General features: G+C 48.9%; 1 non-coding gene and 1 pseudogene across 1 annotated transcript; both read left to right on the top strand.

Moving 5' to 3' along the window:
• The first annotated feature begins 6,100 nt into the window (after positions 1 to 6,100).
• Positions 6,101 to 6,254, top strand: LOC116984857. The gene has a single exon (XR_004415137.1). It is a non-coding gene; the product is annotated as a 5.8S ribosomal RNA (ribosomal RNA).
• Positions 6,255 to 7,501: 1,247 nt separating this feature from the next.
• The window catches only part of LOC116984885, a 7,144-nt pseudogene continuing 3,140 nt past the window's right edge, over positions 7,502 to 11,505 (top strand).

Raw genomic sequence — 11,505 nt, 5'->3', positions numbered from 1 at the left:
ACTCCTGCACCTATTGTCTATTGTCTCAGGATCTAGTCTTTATGGAGATGGCGTTAAGGTAAGGCTGCTGTTTCAAACCCTCTCTTGGGTTTCAGTGTTTGTGGAAAGATTGGGCAGCACAGTGGTAGAGTTGCTGCCTCACAGCGCCAGATACCTGGGTTTGAAACTGACACCATGTATTGTCCGTACAGAGTTTGAATACTCTTCCTGTGACCAAGTGCATTTTCTACAGATGTTCTGGTGTCCTCCCATACTCCAAAGACATCCAGATTTATAGTTTAATTGGTATTTCCTAATTGGCATTAGGTATTTCCTAATATATTTAATTCGAGATTCTTTCAATTCAGGGTTCTGGAATCTTGAACAAAAACAATAGACAATGGGTGCAGGAATCGGCCATTCAGTCCTTCGTACCAGCACCACCATTCAATGTGATTATGGCTGATCATCCCCAATCAGTACCCTGTTCCTGCCTTCTCCCCATATCCTATGTTTAAGAGCCCTATCCTGCTCTCTCTTGAAAGCATCTAGAGAACCTGCCTCCACCGCACTCACCACTCTCCGTGAGAAAAAGTGTTTCCTCGTCTCCTTTCTAAATGCTTATCCCTTATTCTTAAACTGGGGCCCCTGGTTCTGGAAATAGGTATAGAATGTGTGGTAAAAAGATCATTTTTATAGCATTTATTCGACCTACTAAAGACATAGGAAGCGTTTTCCAGAATTTAATTAAAGTATTTAATTTCTTAAGTAAGGGACTATAATTAGCTTGATATTTTCTAGTGATTTCAATTCCCAAATATTTAAAATGTTCTTTGGCTATTTTAAAAGGGAATTTTGAGAGCTGGAGGAACTTGGTGGGCCAGGCAGCATCTGTGGAGCAAATGGATAGATGTATCAGTTTTGAATCCTTCAGACTGGAGTGGGGTAAAGCTGGGAGAGTGAGGTGAGGTGAGGCAATGCTTAGCAAGTGATGGGTGGATAAGGTGAAGGGTTGATTGTGGAGCAAGTGACAAAGGCTGGAGATGGAGAGGCAAGAATGTTTCAGAAGGCGAGGAGGTGTGAAATGTAAAGCTTGATGGAGGTATACAGGTGTAATGGGACAGGATGGAGGTGAAGGGGGTAAAAGGGAAATGTGGCACTTTGAGAGGGAGATGAGTATACTGATGGAAACTCCCATCTTACCCTGCACCCCCACCCTGGTGTACACACTTCCCCAACAACTCAGTCACCGCTCCTACCCCTCTGTACGCTCATCTCTCATTCCTGAGTCTTATATTTTCCTCCTTCCCCTTGCACCCATATCCATCTCTCTGGCTTTGCATTTCAATGCTCTCATCTCCTTATTTGACAACCTTTATGTCCTTTTCACCTCCAGCCTCTGTCACTGACTCCATCCATCTGCCAACCACCCCCTCACCTGTATCCACCTATCACTCGCCAGGCTTTGTCCTGCTCCCTTCTCTCTCCCCACTTTCTCTGACCTAGTCCATCAGTCTGAAGAAGGTTCCGGACCCAAAATGTCTGTCCATCCACTATGTGTTCAGACAGATGGTGCCTGACCCACTGAGTACCTTCAGCACTGTTTAGACCTAGATATATTACCTGGTTAAATTAGCGCTAAAGTTATAGTTTAATATTCATGGCCTTAATTTTAAGCCAATGACAATTTATTAATTCAGCCCATTCAGTGGTTTCTAGTTTGGAGAGATAGCATGGAAATAGGCCCTTCGGCCCACTGAGTCCATGCTGACCAGCAATCACCCATTACCTAACCTACACTAGGGACAATTTACAGAAGCCGACTAACTTACAAACCTGCACATCTTTGGTATGTGGGAGGAAAACAAACATCCAGAGGAAATCTCTGTGGTCGCAGAGAGAGCAGACAAACTCTGTGCAGACAGCACCAGAGATCAGGATCAAACCCAGGTCACTGCTACTGCCAGACATCAACTCTACAACTGTGCTACCTATATTTTAGTTTGTCTTAATGTATTTATTTTAGTAAAATGTGAAGGGTCCTGTGCTGAAATGTCACCTATCCATGTTCTACAGAGATGCTGCCCGAGCCGCTGTTATTCCAACCAGCATCTGCAAATCCTTGATTTCATCCCAAATCTTAACTGGTTTCAGGGCTTCTACAAACGTTGGCATCTGAGTCAACACTCCCACCCTGTGGTGATTCACTGCACTGCAGACCCGCCCATTTAGTGGTCAACACTCCCACCGTGTGGTGATCCACTGCACTGCAGGCCTGCGTACAGGTCTGCAATGTTAAGCCAAACATTAAGCGTACACCAAAGCCTAAAATTAACCCTCCCCTGACCTCAACCCTAAACCCCTTGGTTAATGTATTGTCCCAGATCTGACAGCGCAGCGAATGTCTGGTACTTGGCTGCTTCATGAATTCTCCCGTTTGGTGAGTTAGCTGATTAGTTAATGAATTCTCCCACTTGGGTCATGAGATCACAATTGGGTTCATTAATTACTTGGATTGGTTACAGTTTTTGCCCATTGCTTGAACACTATAGACCCATGCTTAGACCAAAGTAACGCAACTTGAAGTTTTTGTTACTATACCTTAAACACATGTAACCATACCTTAAACAAAAGCGCTGCTTTGCACTTTAGTTGCAATTCTGCAACACACTTGCTGCTCTCTGCAACACACTTGCTCCTGCACACTACACACTATTTCATACATAAGACACGTCGTTCAAAAATGAAATCTCAGGGTACCATTGGGAAGACACAGCTATTCAAAATACAAAACACATCGGGTAATTGAAAACACTAAGATACACACCTGAAAATACTTACATACAACACTGAACACCAATCAGCCAGCTACAAAAAGGCCTCAGTTAAGCCATTTTGAGAACTTTGCAAGCATGGATGTAGGGAGAGCAAGAGGCAGAGGTAGAGGAAGAGGAAGAGGAGGACGTGGTCGAAGAGGCCATGCACGGACCATTATTTCCGATGACATAAGAGCAACTTTGGTGGACCATGTCATAAACCATGGCCTGACTATGAGGGAAGCTGGGCAGAGAGTCCACCCTAATCTAAGCCGTTGCACAGTTTCATCCATAATAAGGACATTCCGACTGGAAAACAGGTATGTTTTCAACTCTCTACTTTCTACTCTACTCAGATGGTATCTAGAGTATTTACAGTACTGTACCATATCACATTACCGTATCACATGTATTGTATTGCAGGGTGGCTAATGCTCCATTTGGAACGAAAGTGGTAGTTTTGTGAAACATACCGTGATTACGTGTATTGAGATGTTTCAGTACAGTGTATGGTATATACAGTAAAGTACAGTATATACAGTACTGTCAAAAAGAAGCAAACCAATAACAATTTGTGGTTGCATTTTGCTATAGAATGACTAGAAGACCTTCTGGGGGTGGACGACAACGCCTGTTCACCCAACAGCAGGAACTTGCCATTGTGGACCTAGTCAGAGCAAACAATGCAATCCGTCTCCAGCAGCTACGGCAACAAATACTTGCAGATAGGCAAGTGTTCAACAACATAAACCGAGTAAGCATTACCACTATAAGACGCATCTTGGTAAAGCACAAAATGACCATGAAGCAACTGTACAGGGTCCCATTTGAGAGGAACAGTGTCAGGGTCAAAGGACTTCGACGTGAATATGTACAGGTAAGTGTTACAGTCCTTTACATTTACAATACAGTATTGGTGTAATCCAGTAACAGCTGAATATGTACCATTGTATCAGTACCACATAGCCATCCACAATATGTATTTTTTGTTACAGAGAATCTTGGCCATGGATGGAGCTGCACAGCCTCATGAATTTATTTACATTGATGAGGCTGGATTCAACCTTAGCAAAACAAGACGACGGGGTCATAATATAATTGGCCAAAGCGCAGGGGAAATATCTCATTGTGTGCCGCCATAAGCCTTCGAGGGCTTCTGTACCATCATGCAAAACTAGGTCCATACAATACACAACATATCATCACATTTCTAGATGCTCTTCATAATATAGCTGTACAGGACAGACCAGAGAAGCCCAGGTTTGTTGTTGTCTGGGATAATGTCAGTTTCCATTGGGCTGCTCTGGTCCGGACCTGGTTCACCAACCATAATCAATTTGAAGTGGTATACTTGCCCCCTTACTCGCCATTTCTAAACCCTATAGAAGAATTATTTTCGGTTTGGAGATGGCGTGTATATGACCGCCAACCACATGCCCGCATGCCTCTTCTGCAGGCAATGGAACAGGCCTGCGGAGACATTGAGGTGAGGTCAATCCATGGATGGATTCGGCACACAAGGGGATATTTTCACCGATGCCTAGCGGGAGAAGACATTGCTTGTGATGTGGATGAGATCCTGTGGCCAGACCCCAACAGACGGCAGGATCCATAAGCCCACCTACAAACGATTGCCGTGTTTTTCTGTGTTTACAGTATAGTGTATTTTTGGTTTTATTTTTGTTTTAATTTTGCTCTAACTGAATTTACAGTACTGTGAAGTACTGTACTGCAATGTACTGTATTGAGTATTTGATTTTTTGGTTGTTGTGAAAACGTGCCTTCTGTGGAACTGAATAAAAACAGTGAAAATTAAAGACTGCAGTGTTTTATATAATGTAGACTAGTGCGTTGCTGTTGATCTGAAAGTGTATTCATATGATGCAAGTGTGTATCATTTTGTCATCAGAGTGACGTTTTGACAAAGGATTGTTAGGTTTTCATAGCAGAGTTTAGGTTTCGATAGCAGTTTCAATTTGACATGGATGTGAATGGTTTATTTCCCAGTGTTGTGTCTTATTTGCTTGTGTGTAGAGTTTTGACACAATGAGCGAAGTTTTGCAAAACGTGTTCAAGCAACGGGCAAAAACTGTAATGATTTTCCCACTTGGTTCACGAATTCTGCATTTGGTTCATGAATCCCCGACTTGGTTCACTAGTTCTCCATTTGCTTCATGAATTATCGCTCTTGGTTCACGAGTTCACCACTTGGTTGACTAGTTCACCACTTGGTTCACTAGTTGTCCAATTGGTTCATGAATTCTCCCAATTGGTTCACGAGTTCTCCATTTGGTTCACTAGTTGTCCAATTGGTTCACAAGTTCTTCATTTGGTTCATGAATTATCGCTCTTGGTTCACGAGTTCACCACTTGATTCATGAATTCTCCCAGTTGGTTCACGAGTTCGCCATTTGGTTCATGAATTATGGCGTTTGGTTCACGAGTTCACCGCTTGGTTCATGAATGCCACTACGTGGTTCATTAGTTGTCCAGTTGGTTCACGAGTTCGCCATTTAGTTCCTGAATTCTCTCTTTTGGTTCATGAGTTTTCCATTTTGGTTTTGCTTACGGGCGGTTAGGTGGGGTGCCCGGAGATTGATGTAGACGAATAGTTCAGTGCCAACGGCAGCCTCCGATATAAGACCCAGCGGTTGCCCATACTCGAGAGCCTCGAGTTAGCAACGGCGGACGGGCGGGGAGGTTGCTGGCGACAGCAACAAATATCGCGGAAGTCCCGATGAGGTCGAGATTGACTCCCTCACACCGGCGGGGTGGCCGCGTTTTCGGAAGGGCTTCCGGACACCTGGCCGCCACTACTTTTTGCGCCCCGGGTGCAGGCCTATGACCCGGAGGCGGGCGGTTCACGAATGCCCTGATGGTTTTTTTTTTTTTTTTTCTCACTCCGTGTGTATCAATGTGACGCACGCGTGAAAGAGCGAAAGGGCCACCCCAGGATGGGGCTCCTTTCCCTGCGGCGGTGAACAAGGAGCGTCGGGTGGTCCTGGGCCGTCCGCTAGTCGGTTCTCTTGCTTCCTTTTTGCTCGCTCGTTCGCTCTCTCGCTCCCCTCTATCTCTGTCCCTCATCCTCCTTACCTTGCCTACCTGATCCCCCCACCTACCTCTCATCCTCTCCTGACCCCATTGTTGGGGGGGAGAGGAAGGAGGCTGTTGGGGAAAATGATACGTCAAAGGGGGAGGAGGAGAGCAGCAGTTAGTGGCGGCGGAGGCGGCAGCTGCAGCAAGCGCCATGGAGGTCCTGAGGCCGGCGACACGGTACACAAACAGCCCAAAGAAACCTCGTAGACAACTCTTAGCGGTGGATCACTCGGCTCGTGCGTCGATGAAGAACGCAGCTAGCTGCGAGGATTAATGTGAATTGCAGGACACATTGATCATCGACACTTTGAACGCACTTTGCGGCCCCGGGTTCCTCCCGGGGCTACGCCTGTCTGAGGGTCGCTTGTACAATCAATCGTGCACCCTTGCCCTCGTGGTGCGAGAACGCGTGGCTGGGGTGTCGCAGAGGGGCCAAGGCCTCCTCTTTGTCCCCCTAAGTGCGGACACTGGAGCCCTCCGTGCCCGTGCACTCCTGCCTGCCTGCCCGCCTGTCGCTTCGGCGGCGGCGGCGGGGTCGCCCGGCGACCGGGGAAACATTTGACCCGTGCCCTCCCGGGCATTGCCCTTGTCCGCACGCGGATGCGGAAGGGCGAGCCTTTCCTCTGGCACGGCCGTCACTGCGGGAGAGCCACACCTTGCGTGTGGTGACGTCGCTTCTGACTGCCGCCTTGCTGGCGGGACTGCTGCTCGCCTCGTCGTCGGGGCACTGCCGTACGGTTGCGCCGGTGTTGACTCCCTGCCCATGGGACGGCTGCAGGTGTGCGAAGAGCGGGCTGGAGAAAAAAAGAGACGCCTCTTGGGAAGGGCCCATCCATCCATCCATCCAATCCTCCCTCCCGTACCTGGTTCATCCTTGCGCCGGCGGGGGCGGTCGGGCGGTCGGTCGGTCGGAGGGGCCTCACTCTCAATTCGCCTCTGCTCTCTGGCTTAAGCGTCGCACGCCTTGGGCTTCGCACGGCGATCCGGGCTCCAGAAAAAAAGGATGTCAGCCGAGCACGTGCTCGCACGCCGCTACGCTCACTCGCTCGCCCCGTCTGGGTTTTGGTTTGGTTTGGCCTTGTTAGTGTGACACTGTCACGCCCGTTCACGCCCGGGCGCACACTACCCTCGCCCTTCCGCACACGTCGGTCTCGTGCATGCCTGACTCAGTCGATCTTTTGCATGCCTGATCTCCCTCCCGCAGGGAGCTTGCGTGTCCTGACTCGGCCCCGACTTGCATGCTCGCCCGTCGCAGTGGTCGGCTAGGTTTTTTGCTCGCCATGCTGTGTCGCGTGTGCTTGCCATTCTTTCCACCTAGCAAGCTTGCCTTGCCAAGCCCGGCTTGCCCGCTCTGCCCTCCCACCTTCCGTCGTCACACACAACGGCCCGGCCGCGTGACCAAAGCCGACTGGCTGGCTGGCGACTTGTCACCTGCCTGCCTGCCCGGTTCAGTCCTGCTCCTCCTTGTGTTGTGCCGCTCCGGTTGGTTGGGTCGGTGGAAAGGAAAAGCTTTTGACGGTGCTTTCGTGTGGTGGTGGTGTTGCGTTGTTTGTCGCTCGACCGGCGATCGGTGGTGGCCAGCCAAAAGCTACCAGCCGTTTCTCTGCCTACGACCTCAGATCAGACGTGACAACCCGCTGAATTTAAGCATATTACTAAGCGGAGGAAAAGAAACTAACCAGGATTCCCTCAGTAACGGTGAGTGAAGAGGGAAGAGCCCAGCGCCGAATCTCCGGCCGCTTGGCGGTCGCAGGAACTGTGGCGTATAGAAGACCTCCTTTCTCCGACGACGCTCAGGGGGCCCAAGTCCTTCTGATCGAGGCCTAGCCTGTGGACGGTGTGAGGCCGGTAGCGGCCCCTGGCTCGTCGGGATGGAGTCTTCTTGGAGTCGGGTTGCTTGTGAATGCAGCCCAAAGTGGGTGGTAAACTCCATCTAAGGCTAAATACTGGCACGAGACCGATAGTCAACAAGTATCGTAAGGGAAAGTTGAAAAGAACTTTGAAGAGAGTTCAAGAGGGCGTGAAACCGCTAAGTGGTAAATGGGTGGGGTCCGCACAGTCCGCCCGGTGGATTCAACCCGGCGGTCAGGTCGGACGCGTGGGGCAGGGCGGATCTCCCTCTCACGAGGGGACCGCCTCTTGCGCGGGCTCGGCTGCCGCCGGGCGCATTTCCTCCATTGGTGGTGCGCCGCGACCGGCTCTGGGTCGGCTGGGAAGGCCGGTGGGGAAGGTGGCTCGTGGCTCCGGCCTCGAGTGTTACAGCCCCCCGGCAGGAGCCTCGCTGTTTCCCGTCGGGGCTGAGGGAAAGGACATCCGCCGCGCCTTCTTCCCGTGGCGCGTGCGACTCCGGTCGTTGCGCGTCGCGGGTGGACCGGGCTCCATGTGCTCCCGGTGCGACTGTCGACTGGGGCGGACTGTACACAGTGCGCCCTGACCGCATCTCGCCGCCGAGTCGGTGCGAGTCACGTTCCCAAAAAGAGCGGGCGCCAGGGGTCCGCGGCGATGTCGGTAACCCACCCATCCCGTCTTGAAACATGGACCAAGAAATCTAACACGTGCGCGAGTCAAGGGGCGCAACGAAACCCCACGGCGCAATGAAGGTGAAGTTTCGGCGTGGGCCGACCGAGGTGGGAACCTGCCGCCGCCATGCGGCGGGCGCACCACCTAAGAGTTCCGGCGGTCCTAAGAGATGGGCGAACGCCGTTCCGAAGGGATGGGCGATGGCCTCCGTTGCCCTCAGCCGATCAAAAGGGAGTTGGGTTCAGACCCCCGAATCCGGAGTGGCGGAGACGGGCGCCTCACGGCGTCCACTGCGGTAACGCAAACGATCCCGGAGAAGCCGGCGGTAGCCCTGGGAAGAGTTCTCTTTTCTTTGTGAAGGGCAGGGCACCCTGGAATGGGTTCGCCCCGAGAGAGGGGCCCATGCCCTGGAAACGTCGCGGTTCCGGCGGCGTCCGGTGAACTCTCGCTGGCCCTTGAAAATCCGGGGGAGAAGGTGTAAGTCTCGCACCGGGCCGTACCCATATCCACAGCAGGTCTCCAAGGTGAACAGCCTCTGGCATGTTGGAACAATGTAGGTAAGGGAAGTCGGCAAGTCAGATCCGTAACTTCGGGATAAGGATTGGCTCTAAGGGCTGGGTCGGTCGTGCTGGGGTGCGAAGCGGGGCTGGGCACGTGCCGCGGCTGGACGAGGCGCCGCCTCCCCTACTTCGTGGAGGGGCGGTGCGGTGGCGACTCTGGACGCGCGCCGGGCCCTTCCTGTGGATCGCCCCAGCTGTGGTGCCCGTCGGCCTCCGTGTGGGCGGGTGGCCTCGGCCGGCGCCTAGCAGCTGACTTAGAACTGCTGCGGACCAGGGGAATCCGACTGCTTAATTAAAACAAAGCATCGCGAAGGCCGCAGGCGGGTGTTGACACGATGTGATTTCTGCCCAGTGCTCTGAATGTCAAAGTGAAGAAATTCAATGAAGCGCGGGTAAATGGCGGGAGTAACTATGACTCTCTTAAGGCAGGCGGTAGTAACTATGACTCTCTTAACATCGAGAGTCTCTGGCCAGTTACCGTAGCTGAGGACGTCTTCAGCCGTAGACACATTACGAAGGAAGTTCCGCATAATCAGCTGAACCCAAGGTCGCCTACGTCAAACTATGGCACCTTCTGCATTCCTGTTGTGACTACTCAGAGAGTAAACAAAGGTAAACTTAGACACACTGCTAACCTAACAAACCTAATACCTATTACCTCCAAACCTAAACCAACCATAAAGCCTATCAATAATACCATCAGGATGGGTCTGCTTAATGTTAGGTCTCTTAATAACAAATCATTTTTAGTCAACGATTTTATTACGACCTCTAAACTGGATTTTATGTTTTTAACTGAAACATGGCTAGAACAAAATAACAGTGCAACCATTCTGATCGAGACAGCTCCTCCAAACTATAACTTTTTTGATGTATGTAGATCTGGAAAAAGAGGTGGAGGGGTTGCTGCTATATTTAAAAATGTATTTCAGGGGAAACAGATGTCACTTTGTAATTTTCCATCATTCGAATACCTTTGTGTTGTATTGAAATGTTCCCCCAGAGTTCTCCTATTAATTATTTACAGGCCTCCTAAATATTATGCTAATTTTTTCGATGACTTTACAGAATTATTGTCTAGCATCTCCACTGACTTTGACTGTCTAGTTATAACTGGTGATTTTAATTTTCATACTGATGATTTGAATGACAAGGGTGCAAAAGAATTTTTAACTATTTTAGACACATTTGACCTGTCTCAACATGTGAAAGAGGCTACTCATTGTAATGGGCACACCCTTGACTTGATTATCACAAAGGGTCTCATTGTTTCTGATATTTTCGTGACTGATCCTTCATTGTCTGACCACTTCTGTGTTTTCTTTAATATATCTTTTATTTCCGACATACAGACAAAATCAAATACTGTCAAAAAACGGTATATAAATGAACATTCTAATGTACTCTTTAAAAATGCCATCTCCCTCTTACCACCTCTAAACCCATGTTCTGCTGATGATCTTGTAGATAACTTTAACTCCAAAATTGTGAAAGTTATAGATGTCATTGCACCTGTTACGGTTAAAACGATTTCTGGTAAGCAAAAGGCACCCTGGAGAAAAGCTGCTTTTGTAACAGCCCAGAAAAGAGAATGCCGGAAGGCTGAGCGCATCTGGCGGAAAACAAAACTTCATATTCACCATGACATCTATAAAGAGAGCCTCCGTGCCTACAATTTAGACTTAAAAAGTGCTAGAGAAACATTTTTCTCCAATATCATTAACAACAACACTAATAAGGCAAAAACCCTATTTGCAACTGTTGACAGACTGACCAACCCCCCAACACAATTACCACCTGAACTCCATTCCACGCAGAAATGCAATGAGTTTGCATTATTCTATACAGATAAAATTGAAGGCATCAGACGTGCCATCAATATCACCGCTTCAAACAAAACTGTTGGATCACCACCCTGTTTAGGCAAAGGTAACGTGGCAATGATGACATGCTTTAATGTCATAGACTCTAAAACTCTCGTGGAAACGGTGACACAACTAAGGCCATCCACCTGCTGCCTTGATGCTTTACCTACCAACTTCTTTAAGAATGTTTTTGACTGCCTAGCAATAGACATACTGCAAATAGTTAACAGCTCTCTTCAATCAGGCAATTTCCCAAAAGCCTTGAAAACTGCAGTTATTAAACCTCTTTTAAAAAAGCGGAGCCTAGATGCCTCTATTATTAACAACTATAGACCAATTTCAAACCTATCTTTCATAAGCAAAATCATTGAGAAAGTTGTCCTCCAGCAACTTAATCAATTCCTGGCTTCAACTGGCTGCTACGACAACTTCCAGTCAGGATTTCGACCTCTTCATAGCACCGAGACCGCTCTTATTAAAGTTGTAAACGACATCCGTCTTAACACAGACTCTGGCAAAGTTTCAATATTAATGCTATTAGATCTCAGTGCTGCATTCGACACTGTTGATCACTCAATACTTTTGGACAGGTTGGAAAAATGGGTGGGGCTCTCAGGCACAGTCTTAAGTTGGTTCAGGTCATATTTACAAGATAGGAACTATTTTGTT

Source organism: Amblyraja radiata, chromosome 20, assembly GCF_010909765.2.
Source record: "Amblyraja radiata isolate CabotCenter1 chromosome 20, sAmbRad1.1.pri, whole genome shotgun sequence".
In the NCBI taxonomy this organism is placed as follows: domain Eukaryota; kingdom Metazoa; phylum Chordata; class Chondrichthyes; order Rajiformes; family Rajidae; genus Amblyraja; species Amblyraja radiata.
This window is presented reverse-complemented; position numbering and strand designations above follow the sequence as displayed.